The sequence below is a fragment of the Poecile atricapillus genome, chromosome Z (genome assembly GCF_030490865.1).
Source record: "Poecile atricapillus isolate bPoeAtr1 chromosome Z, bPoeAtr1.hap1, whole genome shotgun sequence".
Classification (NCBI taxonomy): domain Eukaryota; kingdom Metazoa; phylum Chordata; class Aves; order Passeriformes; family Paridae; genus Poecile; species Poecile atricapillus.
In genome coordinates this window covers 103,536,420-103,557,917 of record NC_081289.1, presented here as the reverse complement: position 1 = coordinate 103,557,917, position 21,498 = coordinate 103,536,420, and the positions used below count along the sequence as shown (strand labels likewise).

Below are 21,498 nucleotides of genomic sequence, written 5' to 3'. Positions count from 1 at the left end.
TCCATGTTATTTTTTGTTAGTCGATATATCTTCAGAAGGAATATACTAATTTAAAAATCCCATTATGATTAGAATAGGCAAGCTTTCTGTGCCCCTGAAACTTTTTTAAAACTCTTGGGAAGTATCTTTAAAAAGTCCCAAAGATTCTAGAGGCTGACAGGGAGTTAATTCGACTCATCTGTAGCAAAACATGTTTAAAATTTATTTCTTTTAATAGATATTAAATGTTGACAGTGGAGTAAAGAGATATGCTGATAATAGAAAAATCATCTCTTTTGCAAATAACAGTAATGAAGTATTATTGCACAAGGGAAAAAAGAAGAAAAAGCATTTCATCCTGAATACTCTTTCCCCTTAGACAATATGGCCTTTAGCAAACTGTGATGCTGTCCAGGTCTTTAAATAGTGAAGTTTCCAAACAAAAGATTGTGTAAAAAAGATTTGAAGAAGATATATTTATAATTAATGATGGAGCTTGGAAGAAATCCAACAATGAAAGCAATTCTTGTTTTCTAACCTGCAGAACAAGCTTTCTATAAACACACAGAGTGAAAATTACCCCAGTAAAGAAGCAAAGCGATGAAGTAAAACAGGGTTCACATACCATACTTGAAAATGTTTCAGACTTTCAGATATTCTCAACTAAGATGTCAGCTATCTATCACAGATAGAGTTGGGATTTAACATCAGTGGAAGTCTGTGGACACAGCCTTGCTGCTGTATCAATAGAGCTCCAAATGGTCCTGTTTCCTTTCATAGCTACTTCTGGATGGAAGCAGTTCTACTATCTTTTCAGTGGCCTGTGAGACAGCATTGCATAGAGTGAAGCAGCTGAATTTCAGTTGTTCTTTTAGAGTTTAGTGTTTCATTCTCCTGGTTTGTGCTGTTTTTATAATTGCTAGTTCTCTGATTGAGGCTCTAGCCTAAATACAGGGGGGAAGGGGTGGTTTGGTCTTTGCAAAAGCCAAACCAAAGATGTTTCGGTTCCAGGTCCCATTTTTTTCTGAACCCTGAAAGTTAAAGCCTGGATGGCTTGAATAAGTGCTTCTAATTCTAGCATACCACTATTTAAAACAAGAGGGAGGATGTGTTTTTAAAAAGCTAAAACTAGTATGGCCTGAAATGAAGTCTCTGAAGACATTTAGGGAGGATTGAGATAAACAATTCCATTCCTCTCCCCACCAATTAATATCTCTCATTAATTTTTATCCTATCCCTTCCTTGCTTTCTATCTCTCAGATATTGTTTGCTTCCCCTCAATTTCCAGTGGAGCTTGAAATTAGATTTCCTTTACCTCCTCGCTAGTGAACAAAGCTCTGAACTGCACATCCTGGTGAAAGTTAACTCCCAGACTGACCCACTGAGTTATCTTCCACCTCTGTACCTGAACTGCCTGAAACCACACAAAAGAAATTACTGTGTGGTCCTGTGTCCATCTCACACCATCATTATTTGATTGTTGGAAGGACAGCTCTGAATTTAGCTGGACAGAAATAGAACCACCCAATTGTAGTGGTTTTAGTCTCCATTTATGACAGCAGAAATTGGGCCACACTGTTACCCAAGATAGAAACAGCACTCATTGTCACAATTCATAACTTGATCAGGAGTTAACTTGGGAGCTGCAAGCTGGCAGCAATAATTCATACATTGCTGCAAACTGTATTTTCATAATTTCTGTTGATACTGGCAAAGTGCTTGTTTTGGCTTTCTGCATGTTGCAGTCATTAGTGTAATATAACATAGCCACTTAGATATATTTAGGGGAAGGTCATTTTTATACAAATTGTTATGTACTGGGAAGTTAAATAAACAACCAAGTTAAAGATATCAACAATCCCACTCCTTAATCTTTGCCAAAGTGAATTTTAAAAACTAGTTGGTTCAATTGGAGGAAAAATCAAGCAGTGATTATGTCACTTGGAAGAGAGAGGACATTACATTTCTTTTTATTTGAGGACTCACCTGGAATGCTACTCATTGAAAAAGGCTAGATGTATCCGTAAAGCTAAAGGTGTTCAAAGACAAGCTACAACACACCCAGTCCCTATACCGTTAGCAAGATTACTCATCCTGTTCATAATAATGAAAATTCCTATGAGACTTCACTGAGCAGAAAGTACAGTATCCTTACTGTTTATTATCAGCTCTTCAGAATGCGTTTCCAAGGCACAAAAGGACACTGACCTTGAAAATAGTACTTGGGTGGAAGTAAACGTCCACGGTTTTCATTTTGCAAGTATGTAACCATAAAAGTTACAAAGCAAGTCACTTTTGAGAAGTACTCATCTTTTACGCTCATTAGATTGCAATCCAGCAATGACTGAACATGATATTTAAACAGTAGTGTTTTTGCCAATGAGTTGCATGATCAACACGAACTGCTAATGTTTTCTATTCTAAACCTTCTCAAAATGTCAAGTGTTCTTGTCAGCTGAGTTTAAGTGGCATAAAAGTAACTTTTGAAATTGTTGTTGATGAGATACCCTTGGGAAACTCAGTATATATACTAAAATTATATTCACAATATTCTCTAATCTCCCTTGCTGCAAAAGAATTAGGCTCCCAACTCACATTTCCATTGATGGTAATGTAGCACAGTCTGGGTCTTTCTTCCAGAAAGGACACTGAGCATTCTTAAATAACACAGGTCTTGTGCCCTAAATTTTCTCAAGTGGCAAGAAAACAAAAACCTAAATTAAAGAAATTCCTTTTAAAAACCTAGACCTGATAACTAACTCTGTTACAACCCTCGTAATTGCAGCACGGTTAATTTTTATCTAGCTTTTTTACACACCAGATCACCAGCACAGCAGAAAAAATCACAGTTGTCTGAGTCACACTGGCTGTAGAAGATTCACAGATTTCTTCAGTCCCAGTTTCTTCTGTGCCTTGAAACATCAGAAGAGGTGAGGAAACTGGTGCATTAGCTAAGGTCCTTGCCAAGGATTTGGAAGACCCGGGCTCAGTCCCCTGATACTCATGGTTATGGTGTGTGAAACTGTACAAGCCATAGAGAACTGTTTGCAATAACAAACAGGCAGAACTTTGATGTGCCTGTACAGAGGTCTCGCAGCCTCTGTCAGGTGCCTCCAGAGCTCTTTTGGCTCTTGTAGGGTCTCCTTTGGCCCAAAAACATCATCAGCCCATCAGTGCTGATGATGTTTGTTACACCATTTACAGCAAAGCCATGAATTAATTTTCTTCTAAATTTCTAATTAAGTCAATATCATCATCAACACTGTATTTCCAGTGCCATGGGTTTCATGTGTTGCAGATTAGGTGTTTCCTGGAGTCCCCTTTTTGACTACCAAGCAAAATATTTTTACTCAAAGTATTTCTCAAAAATTTTGTTAGACAGTTGGAACTTCATTGGATTACTAGCACAGGGACTGCACACTTGTGATCAGTGTTTGGTACTTTATTCACACATCAGAGGGTCACAGAACGGGTCAGGTTGGAAGGGAGCACAGTGGGCCATCTGGTCCGGCTTCCCTGCTCAAGAAGTGCCATCCTAGAGCACATGGCACAGGATTCTGTCCAGAAGGTTCTTGAATATATAAGATCTTTTACTCAGAAGGTGCAGAAATGCCCTAAAGTCTCTGTCCACTTGTTGAAAGGCAAGCATTTCATGCTGTTGTTCCATGCACAAGTGTCTGCAGTAATAAATAGTATTTTGGACAAGGAAACTGTTTTCAGGTTTAGCACACCACAACAACTACAGTGGTGCAAAGCATAAGCGTTTATAAAGATGAGCTTTTGTAAATGGCGCTTCATGGGTAAAGTGAAAATAAGCATAAAAATCTAAAAGCAGGGTAGAATTTATGTATTTTTATTATCTGATTTTGTATCTGCATTTTTTCACTTGACCTGTAGCAAGCATTAGATAGGATATCAGTTCCATTAAATAAACATTTCAGAATTTGAGTGCTTTCAAATTGCTAACTGCTCATTTGTGATCATTTAGTAACACTCAGTAATAATGTCTCTAGAACAAGTAATTCATGCCTAAACTGGCTTTCACGCTGCTGAAATGTAAAAGTTCAAGCATGCTGGTAGAACAAGTTGGCCTCCTAAGAACATTTCAGGGCCATTTCACATGTTTAATTGCATCTGGTCTTGTAACTCTGTTATGACACTCCAGGATCTAAAAGCCTGTTTTCACCCAGGTAATATACAGTACTGCAGCCTCATTTGCATTATATTCACAAACTTAGCAAGTGGGTTGAAAAATGCACAGGGATATTCAGCAGATAGTTTAACCCACATCCAGAGATATCTAGAATGTGGGTTACATACAGGTAGAAGAGGTAGAAGAATACAGCTGCCACATCCAGGTCAATGAGATGCATCTGGGTTCTCAGCCCATCCTTGCCTCAGCTGCCTTCCTCTGTGAACCAGGCAACTGCCTGTTGCAATGTTGCCAGTTGGCAATGCTGCTTAGCAGGGAGAGCACTTTCACTGTTAGCCCAAACTGCTGACAGTACTGATAGTTGTAAAGTCCAGCATTTTGCAATATCGACTCACTGCCATGAAGTAGGAAATTAATCTTTAGAATATCACATAAGGTAGGAGCTTTCTTAATTACTAACAAGGATCACAAACTCCTCAACAAAGTACAGAGCCATAAATGCAGCAAAAAACATCCTACCAGTATGAATTTTTAGCCAAAACATCAGAAGCTAGGGGACTGATTAGAAGCAAAAGGCTACTCATTATTGTATAAAATAAGAGTAACTTTAATGCTTATAATTTTAATTATTTAATCTTCACACACATCCACAATGAAGGACAGCAAAACAATTCTGTCTGTGCAACATGGGGATGACAAGGCAGCAAGAATACAGAATCTGCCCAGGACCAGCATGAGGAGTCTGGAATGCCTGGCTGCCAGCCCCATTCTCAAAATACATCGTTCCTTTCTAGAGACAGCAGCTGTTTGTTCTCTGACACTTACAGAGCATCTAAGATTATTTCCATTGAAGTTAATAATCTGTGTGGTCCAGTGAGAACAAAATTGGGTCATAGATGTTTAGGCTGGCCCAATTTCACTGAAGGCTCCTGGTAAACCCATGGTTACACACAACTCTGTAATTATCAGGTTCATTTTGGGAAGCTGAGTGGAACATGAGGAAGGCTGGGGCAATAACACAAAAGCTGTGCACTCAGCTTTGTTCTGCCACAAGCATGGCCAGTCTTTTGGTCAGGGCAATTCCCATAGCCTGAAATGAAGCTGAGGGTTGCATGCACTCTGATATACTCCATTGCTATGGTGTGTACTTTGTGCAAGGAAAATCCAAGCATTGTTAGAGGTGTGTGCCTTCCGAAAGGAAAATCCAGGCATTTCCCCAGCCCATGACTGATGCTCGCACCAGAGATGTGAATGCATAATATCTTGGGCAAAAAGGTTTCCTCTAGGATATATGAGCATCCATCAGCATTTCAGTTGTGTAATGGGCTTGTTCATTTCATGACAAAATGAGCATTGTGGGGTTCTAGGGAAAGTGGCTAATAAGGGTGTATAGACAGGAGAATTGTCCTGGCAATGCAGGATCCAGATTTGAAGCCCCAGGAAGGATGTCCTTGCTATGCTCTAGTCTCTTTGTGAGACTTTGGGCAACACATAAGCATTTAAACTTTTTTCCACAACAAAGCTGAAGAAATAATTTTTTTTAAAAAAACATGCTATGTTAACCAAAATGTGATATTTTTAGCAGATTTCAAAGGTACTGTCTTCAATGCAGACTTGCATTGAAGCTAGTGGACAGTACTGTGTGACTTGAAGAAAGACCTCAGTGCTTCTGACTTCCATCAGGCTGCTGCACAAACAGGACACAGAAGCCAGGAGCCATGAGCCACTGACATTTGTATATCAGGAACAGCAGCATTTAAATGAATATACTAATTTCCATTGAAGAAAATTATGTCAATCTGACTGCTTATTACAAACTTTCCCCTGCTTTTTGGCCCTTGCTATATGTCCAGACGGCATACTGAGACACTATAGGCATTTCACTAGGGCAATCCTAAGTGCTGTGAAGCACTTTGGACATCCTTAATGTCACTGAAGAAATGCAGGTGCCATGAAATGATAATAAAGCCCACATAAGAATCCCAAAGTGTGTCAAACAGCTAACACTGAGCCTTGCGTAATAACCTACAATTAGCATGTAATGCCCAAGGCATTTGCACATTGACAACATGGTTTAATCCAGTAATAAAGTAGGCTAAAATGATTATTATAGCTAATAGTATTTTTAACAGAAGTGAAACTACAGAAAAGAAGCTACAGAAACATATCGATTTCAGCTGTGCCTCCCTGACACGTCTGTATAGATTTTGTTATTTATGGTCCATTTTTTCAAAAAGGACCCAAGGCAAATGTAGAAATCCCTGGTTGTATGAAATGGATGGTTGTGCATCAAAATGAGGGATTTGCATGTTTAACTGCCCATATTTGTATCCTTCTATCCAGTTTGCATATGCAAAGGCAAAGATTGTTATATTTATCAGTGCATAAATGAAAGGAGAAGAGATAAATGACCTGGTTTGCAGAGGTGCTGAGCACATGCAGTTTCCATTTATTTCAACTGGAGTGTGAAAAACAGGCCCTAAGTGACTGGCTCAAGCTCACACAATGCATGATTGTCAGTGCCAGGAAGAAAACCCAGAAATCCTTCCAGTCTAATCCTCCCCGTCTAAATCCTCCCCAGCCTAAGCTCTAGACACAGTCTCTCCAAGAAATAAAGAAAAAAAAAAAAAGAAAAAAAAGAAAAATATTCTGTCCAATAGCCTCACTACACTCTTATTCCTATCTTAATTTGCTAAGAGAATAAAAAAAATGGGACATGAAAAACTCCTGCATAATCTTTAATGACTAGCAAATAATGCCAAGTAGGGCAAGTAAATATGTGTGAAGCATTGCTCACACACCCATCAACTTGCATGTGTGTCACAGATGGTTTTAGTGAAGAGCCAAAAAGAGAAAGAGAGAAAGGAAAAGGAAAACAAGTCCAGATAAAGAGTAAGCTAGAAAGAGAGACAAAGACATTCTCTGTTATTAAAAAAAAAACAAACCTTAAAAATGCTACAAAAACTAATGATAAAAAACCCCACCATTCCCTTTCCTTGATAACGTGTAGGCTAATCTCTACATAAATAGAAATAACAGCCCTTTGAAATGGCAATGATTTGCTTGGAAAACATTCATTAAAAACGTCCTGCAATTATTGACTCTATCATTATTTCTTGGCAGCAGCTGAGTCTCACTGCATCTTGTGTTGTTTTTCCAATGAAAACCAGAGTATTGTTTGGGGAAAAAAAACTACAAAAACAGAAACAAAAAAAAAAAAATCAGACAAAAAAACCCCCCACAAGGACATTGTATTTGAAATATGTGCTTGGTGACATGGAGCTGATTGCCCAAAGGAATCAGGATACAGATATTTGTATTATTGTACACGTGAGTAGCTTGAATCATGTACTGCTCGCTCTCTTTGTTTGGATTATGCAGCTTGGCTGGGCAGCCATCCAAAAGATTCACATTAAATTCTAGCTATATTCAGCACAAAAGTCATCTAACATCAGAGAATCAAAGTTACATCAACCAACAAGCACTAAGGAATTGATAAGCCACTAAAATTAGGTCATCTCCTAGCAGCTGCTTTTGATGGATGAAGTAGAATTTAGCCTCAGGTTTTCTATTTAAAGATCTGTTACAGCATCTTTTCCTGCAGCTACAATGAGAACACAACAAAGTATAATGCTTCTGATTAAATGTTTAATCATTACTCTTTACTCTTCTGATTGTTTCTGCCATGGCACAGATTTACAGCACATGCTATTTGTAGCTTTCCTAGCCCTTTTTAAACTGGCATTAAAACAGTCAGGATTTTTAATTCCTTAGTTGAAAAACCTAATAAATTATTTTTTAAAAAATGAGTAAAAATCTTTCAAAGCTGTTTACTTGCCACATTTAAAGAGACAGACTTTCATTTCTGGAACTCAAAATGAGTAAGCAATTATCCCACCACTGTGCCCTGTGGAATAATCACCACATCACTAGGAACTGTATGAATACAAAAGTACATATCTGTGCATAAGTACATGAGAGGGCTAAGGAAATTCTTATGTTTTTATGAGTTTATTTGTGGCTACTTTTTGGGAAATTATCTCATTAAATCTAATTAACATATACTTTTAAAAGTACTAGCTAATGCACTGGGCTATCTTTGGTCATTAGTGACCAACATTATAATTGCTGGAGTACAACATATGCCCTACCAAGACATGCTTGTGGTATCAGGTTAATATAAATAGCTCCATCATTATTATCATTAGCATCAAAAACATGATACACCTTCAGAAGAGAGTTCAAAATGAAATAAACAAAAAAACATGAATTAATTTCAAATACATAGAACCTGCCCTTGACCTGTTTCAGAAGGTCGGCTGGCTGCAACTTGTGCAGTTGTGTCATCATTTCATAGATGAAGCTAATGCAGGACTTCATTGTCATGGCTTTCAATATGACTTCTCTCATGTCTGTTAAAATCAGTAGAATCTTATTTAAATAACCTTGAAAAATAGGAAGGGAAAAGAAGCTACATCCATCCAACAGAAAAATGAAGTAAATAGTCGTCTGCCTTTTCAAGTAAAAAAAATGATAGGGGAGAAAGACTGAAAAATATAGTACATGACAATGCCACATAAGACACGTAACTTTCTACAAATGACAGCCACGTGCATGCTGCTCTATAGCAGTCATCCTCTGTGTTCCCTTCTGCCAGCCTTGTAAGTGGGCTGTTGCTGGGTAAGAGTCGTAAGAGGTTGAAACTCGCTGTCGTTTCCATTCCAAATTTGGTGTGCCCAGTCTTTATTACTTGCGAAAGCAACATTATGCACTGTAATTCAAAGTCTAAATCTAGCTTTTTCCAGCTACATACCTCTTCTTCAACAGAAAGACTAAACTGGGGCGGGGGGAGAGGAAGGGGGGGAATGTGTAATAGTATGTCTGGAGTAGACAACACATCTGAAACTTTTTCTTTTCAAGGAAGAATCTTTGCAGGAAGAATGTAAATGAGTTTAATTTATCAGTTCTGCTCAGTACTGTATTCTGCTTGGATCTCAAGCTAATCAGCTTTGTCTTTTGCTTGGGGCCTCAGAGAAAAAGCCAGCCAGGGAGCCAGCTTGTAGGTGCCTATCTGGCTCATGGAATAGGACATCTGGTGAGATGGGGATGCTTTGATGCCATATAAATTTCTGACAACCTCAGCTGAAGGCTGTCTGTCATAACATCTGCTGTCTTACTGCGCTATGACCATGCTATGCATTGAGCATATCTGATATTACACTATGTAAAACTTGGGATTCCAGTTTTGACTGGCCTAAGTAGAAGACAAAAATGCCTCTTCTCTGCTCTAGCTGGCCCCCTTGTCATATCTTAGTATTAACATCCTTTCTGTTCATTTGTTTACTAACAGTTACCTCATCACCTCCTTATAACTGTGTCCTTAAGGCAAAACTGGCCGAAGATGCCAGAGTGCAACAAGAGTTTGCTTACTTTGTGATATTGCATCTCTGCATCAATCTAAGGAAATAAACACAATGTCCTCTATTGTTAAACAAAATACCCAACCCTTTTTCCACTAACTAAAACCATGTATTTTCACAAGGTCTACAAAGTTTGTTTAACTGAGGACAGAAAAGAAGAATAATATTTTCAGGAGAAGCTGTATTATCCTGGTAACTTTTTCTGGCAGTGGACCTCATTTAAAGTTAAACCAATTGCTGAATCTTTTGAAATATTTTTATTCTTGACAGTGACAAACATGCATAAATGACAGTGGAAGTTTAGTTTACATAGTATACTGAATCTTATATGAATCTCAACACAATATATCATTATTTAACCCATGACCATATACTAAAACTTGATTGTTCCAAAATGGACATGAGGCACTCTTGAAAAATCCAATGGGACAATTTATCATTTGACAGTTTAAAAAAGTACTGTTTCTATTATAGTTTCAAAAAAATCTTTCTTTTACCTGTTTCTTTTCCTAGGGTTACTTTCTTCAACAAATAATGTGATGATCAGAATTTAGGGATAATCTAAGAAGGAAGAATAGCTGCCCTTCTCTTTTGTGCCGTTGCCAGCTTTATCAACTGTCAACATCCTTGTAAAGATAAATGGAGATAGAAATAAAACACCAGAAAAAAAAAATACAAAAAAGAAGTCAGTGCAGCAGTTTATTATATTTAGGGCATTTTTTTGGTATACTACAGTTCCTAGTTTTGATGAAATGCTGTGGTTTTAAATACCAGATTTGTCATTGTGATTGCGAGAAACTGTATTTTGTTAAAAATAATATGAGGAATTGAAAACAGATCAAATCACATTATTATGAGCTGTAGTTCTATTCACCAGGTATGAAAGCTCTAATAGTTGTAGCTCTTCTTGCTTGCCCACACATGGTTGCTATGCATTATGTTCCAAAACACGAATGCAGAAACCTGCTGCCAAGAGTCAGTAAGGAGGAAAATCGTGGTTACACATCTTCTTAGATGAGCCTACCTTCTTCTTTTAGGTCTCTTTGCTTCTGCCTGTGTCAGAAGAGTTGTGCCATCCTATCTGTGTCTTCTTGGAAGGGCAATATGTCCTATTTCCACTTAAAGGTTGAGGGTTTGGCAAGGAACGTTCTGATCTTCTAAGAGTGAACAAACATTGTGCAAGATCTCATTACAGAGATCCCAAGTTGCCAGCCTAAAATGCTTTACCAGGCAATCACTATTTCCTGGGTATGCTTATGAACCACAAGGAACTGGATATTTATGCAGCTTGCAGAATGCTGCACATACAAAAATCAGCTATAAGAGGGAAAAAATGTTTATGGAAGAAAAGGTTGGTATACACTGACACATTTTGATGGGTCACTAATCTAAACAAGCCAAAGCAAAGATTAAGCTGACAGTATGAGGTTTGGTTTGTGGTCATGTGTGCTGAGGAACCAGCTGTGCCAGCTGTCTTTCAGAAAGTGCGCATGTTGTTTTCCATACCCATGAACTGCATTGGAGAAGAAAACTGTGAAAAGAATAATTAGACTCACAAAATCAAGCCCTTGAACCTGGGTAAATTAAGCAATAGGATTAAGGTTTTTCTCTGCCTCTTAATTGAGCCCCCCCATCATGTTCCCTGAGCTCAGTTCCCGTGGCCAAGTTTAGTTACACACTTCATACCTATAGACAAGTAAATAATGTAAAACACGGTCAGATATTCTGCTAGAACCTTGCCTTCTTTCAGTGAATGGGCAGTTACTCAATACTTATGTTTATCCTACTCATTCAGCATGAGATCTCAGGTGTCATTTGCTGCATGCTTTTCAAACCCTACAAGCAAAAGAGAAATTTTCTTTTTCTCAGGTTTTTATCTGGCTTCTACATTATAATATGTTCACATTGTTTCCTGTTTAACTTTTTATTTTCCCTTTAAATAAACCTGAATACATTTACTAAAAGTGTGATGTCATTACTAGTATTTTTAGATGCACAAAGAGATGAGTTTCAGTGAGAAAAAAAGTTAAATTTGTCTATACAGTAAGCTAATTTGTGTGGCCAGTTTGAGTTGCCAGCTCCAATTTTCAGTACTCAAGAGCACTCTATATTTGCCGAACATGATTCTCACTGCCATCAGTTTCTGCTGTGAGGGTTTGGTATTTCTGCATATCAGATCAACACCTCTAAACATGGATATTCCTAAATCAAGAACCTACTGTTCTTCCCCAGCCATCTAGGTCCTTCGCTTCACCTGCTATTTCTCACCTTTTCACTGACTGCATTGCACCAAAGCTGCCATCTTCCCCTCCTACCAGGTCAGTGAGAATTGGATTGCAGCAAGGGTAGCACATTTACTCTGTGTCTAGTATTTAGCTCCAGATAACAGCTGACAGCAGCAATTTCAAGTGAAATTTGCAAAGAAAAGTCTCCTCCCTTTTGTGTATATGTATGCATGTGTGTGTAGAAGAGGTGACTGAAGTAGAAAATTATCATTTTCCCTTGTCTAAAGCCTTTGATCACATCTCTTTCTATCCTGCAGCTTGTTGCTGAAGGCATAGAACCCACTTTGGGGTGTTCTACCCCTTTAACCTTTCCCCCACTGTTTCCACAGAGGTTTGGGCTGGGGTTGCTTATCTAGGGCCAAGACCCATAATTGTGGGTGGTTTTAAAGGTATGGTGAGAATAACATGAATGACAACAAGAAATAAGAATGTCCACTAAATAAAAAGGAAAAAAAAATCACACTCAGGAATTTGTTTAAAGCCAGACCAGGCTTCTAAGTGCTCAGAACTGTGAAATCAAGTACACAAAACCCATTTTATGTGTGTTTCTAGGGGATGATTTGAACACATTGTACCAGAGCTTTTCCACTAAGATTCCTAGAATTAAAGCTTACTCTTGTGATGCTGCCCACAGCCTGTGTAAGCTTTGCCTAACTGGTCAAGAAAGGTACATTCACAGCTATATCAAGGCATTTCCAGCTTACTGGCAATAGCAGCAATGAATATACGAAATATTTTACTTCCATTTCCCTTACCATATATAGCAATTATTCTGTCATTCATCAAATGTACACAAATTTCTTTTCATATGTAAATAGACCATTTGCTTCACAGCTCTAGCCAAACAGTTGTGCAGTTCTTTGTTAAGAAGATAATATATTTAATGATGGAGTGCCTTGTTTCCATTGTATGGAACAGGTGTTGTTTAATGGCACAGGCATTGTAACATTATATTCCTTTATTAATGTGAGTGTAACGAACATATTGTAGAGACATGAATGTACTGGTCTCATGGTTAGGGTTAGTGGTTTCTTATGATGTGGTAAGTGTAGGATAGTGGCTTAGATTCAGACTGCAGAGAAGCAGGAGTTCATTATAGCAAATCCAAGTGATGTGGCTCGTTTTGGCCCTTGTTCACTTTTGAAAAGCAGAGAATACATGAAAGACTTCATGGAAAATGTGCAAGTTATTCAGTGTGGTTAATTCTATGTTGGCTTTGCTCCCACCTTCTTTCAAGACTGTGTATGTGAACATGGTTTCTGAAACAGCAAAACCAATCTGCAATGCATTTATGTTGCTTTTGGATACACCACAATCCCTAGTATCATATTTCACAAAGTAACCTGTCTTCAAATATGAGGGAAGAAGTCTCTAGGTGATCCACTAAAGCTATGAAACAATACTTACTTGAATAGTGCAGCTACAAAAAGTAGGTCCTTTGCTCTTTTTCACATATGCTGCCACATTTTAAGAGTTTCTGCTCTTAGTGTTACCTACCTAGAACTGCTGTTCAGCCAACTGGCAAGGTAGCTACAGCTGCACAGGCAAACAGGTGAATCTGTGAAGCAACTAAAGAATCTGATTTTTCTTATTGTATGAAGCTACTCATTTAGTATCAGTCAGAGGGCCAGAACTGACAAGTGCAAGGAAATGCTGGCAGGGGCCATTTGCTTTATGAAACTCAAATGTCTGCTTCAGTTTGTTAATCTTTTTTCTCAAGTGCCTCATGCTAGCTTTGATGCCCTATGTCTCCTTATGTAATGCATTAAAACTATCTTCTTTTTTTACCTACCATTTTGGAAGCATTGCCTTTACAAATCAAGGTATGTAATGAAGTGATTCTGTTAGAGAAAAGTTAACAAATGTGATTAAATCCTCACCTCTCTACCTTCTAATATATGACATATCTTAGTTTTTGTTTCATCTGGCAAATTAATAATCTTGATCATGTTAATCAGTATTTCACTTCCAGCCGTAGTGCTAATGGGTCCTTTCAAAGCACCTTGTATATGTCAGCCACAACCACTTTCCTAGTAAATGACAGCATCCCATTAATGATTTTCATTGCTACTTTCTGAATTCCATCAGTTCCCAAAGTTTTACTTTTAGTGAAGGATCAGCAAGAGAACAAGGTAGCTATGAAATGAAGTGCTAATGTTATTCAAATATTTTCACTCGTCTCTTGAATTTTCTTTACATTTTTAAAAGCAACTGAACAAAGCCCCTATGAAGTTGTTCAGCTTTTCTTTTTGCTTAAACTGAAAAACATACTGGTCTTATTTTCTTCTCACTAACACAAATTTTGCAATATTCCATCTCCAATTGCTGCTGATTTTCTTTACGTTTACAACTCAGTAAACAAGAGGACAAACAGATTCATTATCTGTTTGTTATCATATCAATTTTCTCCCATGAGGCTTGGGATCAAGGCATGGTTCAATTCCAGGAAGAGAGGAAATCACCTCTGTGTTCATGGTCAGTCACAAACTGGGGAGAGTGAAAAGCCCCTGCACATGATGATCCCTAAGCCCTGGAAGCTCAGCCCAGATAACTGTGCTTGAACTTGCCATGGGTATGTAGGACAGACAAAACATTTAGGACCTTTATTTGAGCCACTTCACAGATTTGCTGCCATATGTTAAGTCAGTTGCAAACATTGTGCCTTTCCTCCCAAACCAGGCTCTGTCCCACATCTCATTTCATCCTCTTAACTCGGTCAACAGCATCAATCGTCTTGTCCCTCTCATTTCACTCTCTCTTCCTGAAGACCCAATTTCTTCTATGAAAACTGGTTTTACTGAGCCATCTCCCAAACCTACTGCAGGTTACAGAGAGCAGGGGAGTCATCATCCAAGGGCACATTGGTTCATTTTGCACTGTAATAGTGACACGTGCTACAGATGCTCATACGTGATAGGCATTCCTGTCTTGGCCATGGCCTATCCAGATATTGTAGAGGCACACCCTGAAATACAGCCTCTTCCCAAAACAATCTGTCTGCCTAGCAAGCAGGACTGACAATGGATTTGTTTTGAGTGGAGGAATGGGCAATTTGCCTACTGTTACAAAACACGACAGAAAACTGGGAGCAAATGCATCTTTTGGCTTCCCGACACAATACTGTATCTGACAAGCCACATCAGGCTGTTTTACTTAAATAGTTTTTAACTGAATTTATTATTAACCAGAATGAATTCTATAACAAGATGGGAATAGTAGCCAGCAGCCAGCTGTGGCAGACCACACAGCCTTCCTGTTACATGTTTCAGCCTGGCTGCTGCTCATCACTCTGAGGACACAGACCACAGCACAGGATTGATCACACAGGTTGCATTATCAGCTCTTCTCTTTATTAATACCTTAGTTTTGTCACCTGCCACCAGAGACTCAGGACCGGTCTTTTAAGTATGCCTGTCATGTAAATCAGATTTTTAAAAAAATCACACTCTCCAGGGTGAAACTGACAGCACAGCCCAGTTTACCTACCAAATCACTCTGCAATCTGGACTTCAAAAGGAAAGGCAGCAGGGTAAGTTAAATCCATACATGGTCCTGAGTGGACATTGCTCAGACATCTTTGTTACACAGACTTCAAGACTACAATACACAGCTTTATACCTGAACTGGAACCAGAGTGGTCAAAGTAGTTCTCCTATCTCTTCCACGGTAAAGATAGTGTAAAACTTTCAACAGCATCCTCTGAACTAGCTGTCCTGTGAAATGCAAACATAATGCATTACATGACAGTTAAAGACACATTGAGGTATCACACTCAATATTAATTTTTCTCAGAGTACGCTTCTACCCATATCAGGAGATCACACCGTTATCTGCAGCAAGAGCTTTTCTTAACTGATGGAAAAATAATCTGATGTTGGCCAAGAGAAACACTATTCCTCTAAAGAGGAAAACGAAAATAATATATTCTTAAATGGACAAAAAGAAATCTCTGATTGGTAGAAAAAGGCAAACAAATCCTGTTTACAGCTGTGCATCTGCCAGTGATACTGGCCAACTTACCTTGAATTGACAGCAATGTAGCTAAGAGCAAATTCTGACCAGTAACAATGTTGCATTGTATCTTACTATAAAAAGAATTACTAGCATGCAAAGTGATACCAAATCACAGCAGCATGAAAATAGCAAAGCAGGTAGGTAAGGAAGACAGGAGATACAAGGTTTTCCAGAAATAACTGTCCCTGAACAATAGAGGTTCTCTGTGCAAAAGCCTTCTAGTGGGAAGATCAGTATCTTTCAACTATTATTTTGGAAACACTACTCTTCCTTAATAGAATAAACCTATTAATATTGCCCTGGAGTACTTAGGAGACAATAAATGCAGAGAGACAATAAAAACAGTATTTTAAGAAGAAATCATCTGTCTCCAAATTTGTATTTTCCACCCCAAAAGGAGTAATATTATTGAAAATAATCAGTACAGACTTTCCTTCAGGAAACTTTTAATGCTTTTTCTTCAAAGGTTTATGAAGACTAGAGAAGGCTCAAGCATCTGTGTAGTGAACCTAGAGCCTATACAGCTAACAGAGATGCAGTAATCAGTGACAGCATAATTCACCCTTTCTATAAATTTGCCTGTGACATATATGGGTACAACGCAGCTGTTGTATGGTCTCAGGCAGAGTGCAAGGGAGAGTCAAGTCATATGGGTGCTAAAATGATGTCACTAAACATAGCTATCATTAAATTATTTTTAAAGTTTTAACACGGAAACATGATACTACTAGCCAACAGTTACTGGACAGACCAGCTGGGGGGATCTACTAGCAGCATAATTCACGACATAGACATTCAAGACATTGCATATGAATCTTAAAATAAGCAAAAAGAGGGTTAGAATTCCAAAATTATTTTTAAAACCAATTTCATAACAACCCTTTCCATCATGCCAGCTACTCAGTGCTTCTGGACACTCCCTAGTAACTGCTGTGGTCTCACTATCATGATCTCATCTTGAATTGTCATTACATAATGAGCTAAAAAATAGTATCTTGTTATCTGTGCAGAAAAACCCCTTGTATTCTAAACAGAAAATGAACTCACATTTTATAGATACTAGTTGCTATGTTTTCTTCCATCAACTTCCTAAAAACCTACTTGCTAGTGACCTCATGTGATTTAAATTTTCTTCTTTGCCTGTTGACAGCTGATGAGTGGCATACAAACTAGAATGGGCCAGAGTGGAGCAAATGGCACAGCAAGAATTTCTACAGCAGCACCACACATGGCACATTTAGCAAGGAAACTCAGAGCACAGGTCATGCTGCACCAGCATGCAGAATGAGCTTTAGTAGGTGACAGGACTCCAGAGCAGAAGGGTTTCCTTGCAACAACTACCATTACCTGGAGCTACTATGATGTTGTATTGTGAGAACACTACTTAAGAAATAAAGCTTTTTTTTTTTTTTAAGTGATAATAATCATGTTTACACATTCTCACACTACAGGCTTCTACTTAATGAGCTAATATATTCCTCAAGTTATGCAACACTTCCATAAGATTTTTCAGATTACAAATGGATTTTTTTCTAGGCACCATATTGCCATGTAGCCTGAAATTATCAACCGACCTGCATTAATTCAGAACTTCTGAAAAGTCATTATGCAACATAGCAACAGAGGTACAGGAGCAGAGGTTAGTCATTACCATGGCCCTAAGTGAAGTGACAGCACTAAAACCACATTAGGGAAAAATTTCAAAAGGCTACACCTACAGTGTCTAAGTAAAGAACATAAACGAAGTGTTAATTGAAAGTCAGAGAAGTAGCAAGTTATGAAAATAAGATAGTAAGATTTACAGAGGAAAGAGAGACTGCTGATTGAAGAGAAATTATTTATAAGGCAAACTGCTGTAATTTGGATAAAAAACTCTCCTGGAGAAGACAATTTGATATTACCTTATTTATGTTGAATTAAACACCATGAGAGTTAATTTTTGAAGATGCTAAATCCATACACTGGGAAACTCACCAGGGAAGACTGACCATGCCTGACATTTAGGATTAAATGGCATGAGGTTGCGCTGTTCTTTTCATATGCCCTCTGTACTACTCCATTACTGCCTGCTGGTGATACACTCAGAAGGAAACCTGAGCTGCCCTCAACAGTAATGAAGTGCCATTGTGTTACAACAGCATGCTTAACTTACATGTTTCAGTGTTATTTTTGACAGCTATGTGAAAAAACCCCAAAAATGTGTGTGTGTGTGTGCATGCATGAGTACATTAAATTCAATTCACATGAGCAGGAGGCATAATTCTTTCCCAGAAATGAGTATAGTATCAAGGCTCAAGTTTTCTAAAAGTGTTTTTTCCTATCTGATGCTTATTTGGGCAAAGAGAAATCTGCTTGTCCTGTAGGGAGACACAGCAGCAGCTTGCAGTAGTACATCTACCTTCCCTCCCAGCCCAACATTTAGCATATTCCCAGTGCTGCTGCACTCCTATATACAAATTAATCATGGTACTGGAAGCAAATCTCAGTCCTTCCCTCATGCCTCCTCTATCCCTGGACCCAGATCTATCCCAGTCTATGACAGATCACCAGGCTTCAACACAGAGCTTCAGCGGTGCAGCAGGACTGAAACAATGCTTGTATGTAAGGGTAATGCCATTTCTAATGCAAATATAAGGTGTTTGGAAACCCACCTGCATCAATGCTGAGAAACCCAAGCTGCTGATAAGCTTTCATCTAGGCAGTGTAGCATCTGAAGAGAAGTGTCTCCCACAATTACTCCTCCCCATGGTCTCAGAGTGTCCTTCACATGATGTATAAGTCAGGAAAGAAGAGCAGGATGAAAAATATCTAGCTGCCATATTTATAGCAGGTGAGGAGATCAGGATACTATGGACAACTCCAAGTTAACTTCAAACAAAACCAACTCAGGTATCAGGCTGCTTTGGTCCATACCACCTGGAGCTCTCTGCAGACTACTTTGCAATCCTTCTTCATCAGCATGGCCTCATTTCTGGCAGAAACAAAACAACTATTAGTGGCATTTGGCAAACAAAACAAGTGGCATTTGGAAGATATTTTCCTTGTCATGGCAACACATACAACAACCTTTGTGGATGGCAAGAGATTGCTGGGCTTGAACAGGCAAGGCAATAATAACAGATGACAATTTAAAAGACCCAAAGAACAACATAAAGAGTAAGAATGCGGAGCAGTGATGAGGTTCCCTTGAGGAAGGAGAATATTTGGCATGGCTATGACATATGGTGAGTGAAGATCTGTGTAAGTTGCTGGCCATATTGGCCAGGACCAGGGCAGTGATTGTCCTCTTATCCTCAGCACTGATGAGGCCACACCTGGAATCCTGTGCTCAGTTTTGGACCACTCACTACAAGAAGGGCATTGAAATGCTGAAGATTGTCCAGAAGGGCAATTGAGTTGATGAAGGGTCTGGAGCACAAGTCCTTTGAAGAGAGGCTAAGAGAGCTCGGTTGTTTAGCCTGGAGAAAAGGAGGCCCAGGGGAGACTTTATGCTGTCTACATCTGACTAAAAGGGTCATGACATATGACTAGCAAGGTGGGGCTTGGCCTCTTTCACAGATTATAAGTGGCAGAATGAGAGGAAATAGCTTCAAGTTGCCCCTCAATTTGGGGAGAAATTGGATATGGGAAAAAATGTCTTCAGCAGAAGGGCTGAAGTTGGAACTGGCTTTCCAGGAAGTGGTTAAATCACCACCATCCCTGAAGGTATTTAAAAGATGTGTAGATGTGGTGCTTGGGGGTATGATCTACTGGTGGGCTTAGCAGTATTAGCATTAAGTTTGGGCTTGATGATCTTTTCCAGCCTAAATGATTAAACGATTCTAGGCCACCTAAACATCTGTAAGCTGTACCTGGTTTCTGCTGAGTCATTTGGTGCCTTTGTGCAAGTCAAAACTCTGTGATGAAAGTGTCTCAGTTTCTTCCCTTTGAAAGCAGAATAATGTTTACTTAGCAGAGTAAACCTCAGAAACACCAAAAGACTGCCCTGCACTTTGAAGCTCACAGATACCATTTTACAACAGAGTCATTCCATTTTCTCGTCCTGCTGTTTTCCATACCAAAATGAAATTATTCCATGAACACTGAAATGAAACCTGGTTACTAATGGAGGTCAAACCTTTGTCCCTTCAGATTTCTTTGCCCAGTCACCTGTGCCCAAACCTGACTCATCAGTCCCCACTGTGTTCCTTTATGCACAAAACTATGTGTACTCTTCCAAGGAGCCCCATGTTGACTGCTAGCAATTTCTGTACCCGCCTTCCCCTCTACAGTGGTACTAACTCTGCCTCTCTTCTTCTTTCTAGACAGAAAGCAGTTTCCACAAACCTAGTCAAAATATAATTATTGCAACTCTTCAAATCCAGCCGAAGACTGAACAAGTTCAGAAGCTGCTTGTGAGGGCAAATAGCAGACAGACAGGAATCATAAAGGAAGATTGCATAAGCATCATTTTCTTATGAAACCAAGCCATAGTAGAATTAAGAGATTCAACATGATGTTCCACAGGGACTGTAATTCATCCACTTTATACAATTTATTATACACCAACATTTTTCATTTCACAGAGCAACACAAAATATTACACAGGAAAAAGGAGAGCTGATCCTTCATTATAGTTGTTCTAGGGGTCACGAACCTTACTATGGGTTTTGCAAGCAGATATAAAAAAATTAACTACTGTACTGAATAATTTCACTTAGAGTTAAAATCTATAGAAAAGTGAATAAACAGAATCAGGATTTAGATGTATCATCAAATCACTATGAAGCTAAGCTACACTATTTTAACTAACTAAAATATCAATGAATCACAGACATGTACAGGAATACTGGTCACCCTTCTAAATTTCAGTAGATACAGCACAGTCTTCCTCACAGTCATGTACAACTACCTAAATGTGGCTCCCACAGCTCAGCTCCATTCTGCGGCTGTTTTGCAGTGGTGTACGTGCTTTACATTTTGGTATTATGCACACTTCACTTTATAATGTGTGAGCTTTCTGCATAATTTAAGTTCCTCATTCCATTTGTGGTTGCCATCAAAGTATTTAACCTTGTTTATAACTCACAGAACTGAAGAGTTACCTCAACAATATTGAAGCCTATGCCTTCCTGATGACCTGCATCCAGCCATTTTAAATCAACAAACATGTCTTTTCCCTGACCCTTTTGAGCTTTTGTTCAAAAGTTTGAAGGCTGCTTACTGACAAGTGATTTGTTTCCATTAGAACATGCCTCATTCCAGCCATCCGTGACCATTTTGTACTTAGGGCTTTATAACCAGCACGTCTCAACATTCCTAAAATCCCAGAGAGGATCTGAAAATAGAATAAGAAATGAGCATTTAAATTAAAAGCAACAGCACTTGCATGAAGCTGCCAGGTTTTTATGGTAGATAGTGTCTTTTTGCCCACCCCCACTCTCTCTACTCCCCCTTTTTCTCAGGGTTGTAAGCTATGTTTTCCATAGTATTTTGCAATGCCACCTAGGATTACATTTACTCTATTTATAGGGGCCTGTTTCAGAGTGAAACAGGTGTCAGATTGAATGAGGCTGTTGTCAGCATACAAGTCCTCTTGGGGAGGGGATGAGAGGTTTACTACTTTCTGTACTTGGGGAATTTACAGTCTGATCGCTAATCTCTCTGC

The 21,498-nt window shown here is 38.8% G+C and overlaps 1 long non-coding RNA gene across 1 annotated transcript in view; it reads right to left on the bottom strand.

Annotated features, from left to right (window-relative positions):
• Positions 1-7,279: 7,279 nt before the first annotated feature.
• LOC131573914 (uncharacterized) overlaps positions 7,280-21,498 on the bottom strand; it is a 42,846-nt gene continuing 28,627 nt past the window's right edge. Inside the window, exon 3 of the long non-coding RNA XR_009276294.1 lies at positions 7,280-21,168. This is a non-coding gene — a long non-coding RNA (uncharacterized LOC131573914). The remainder of the gene's footprint in view (positions 21,169-21,498) is intronic.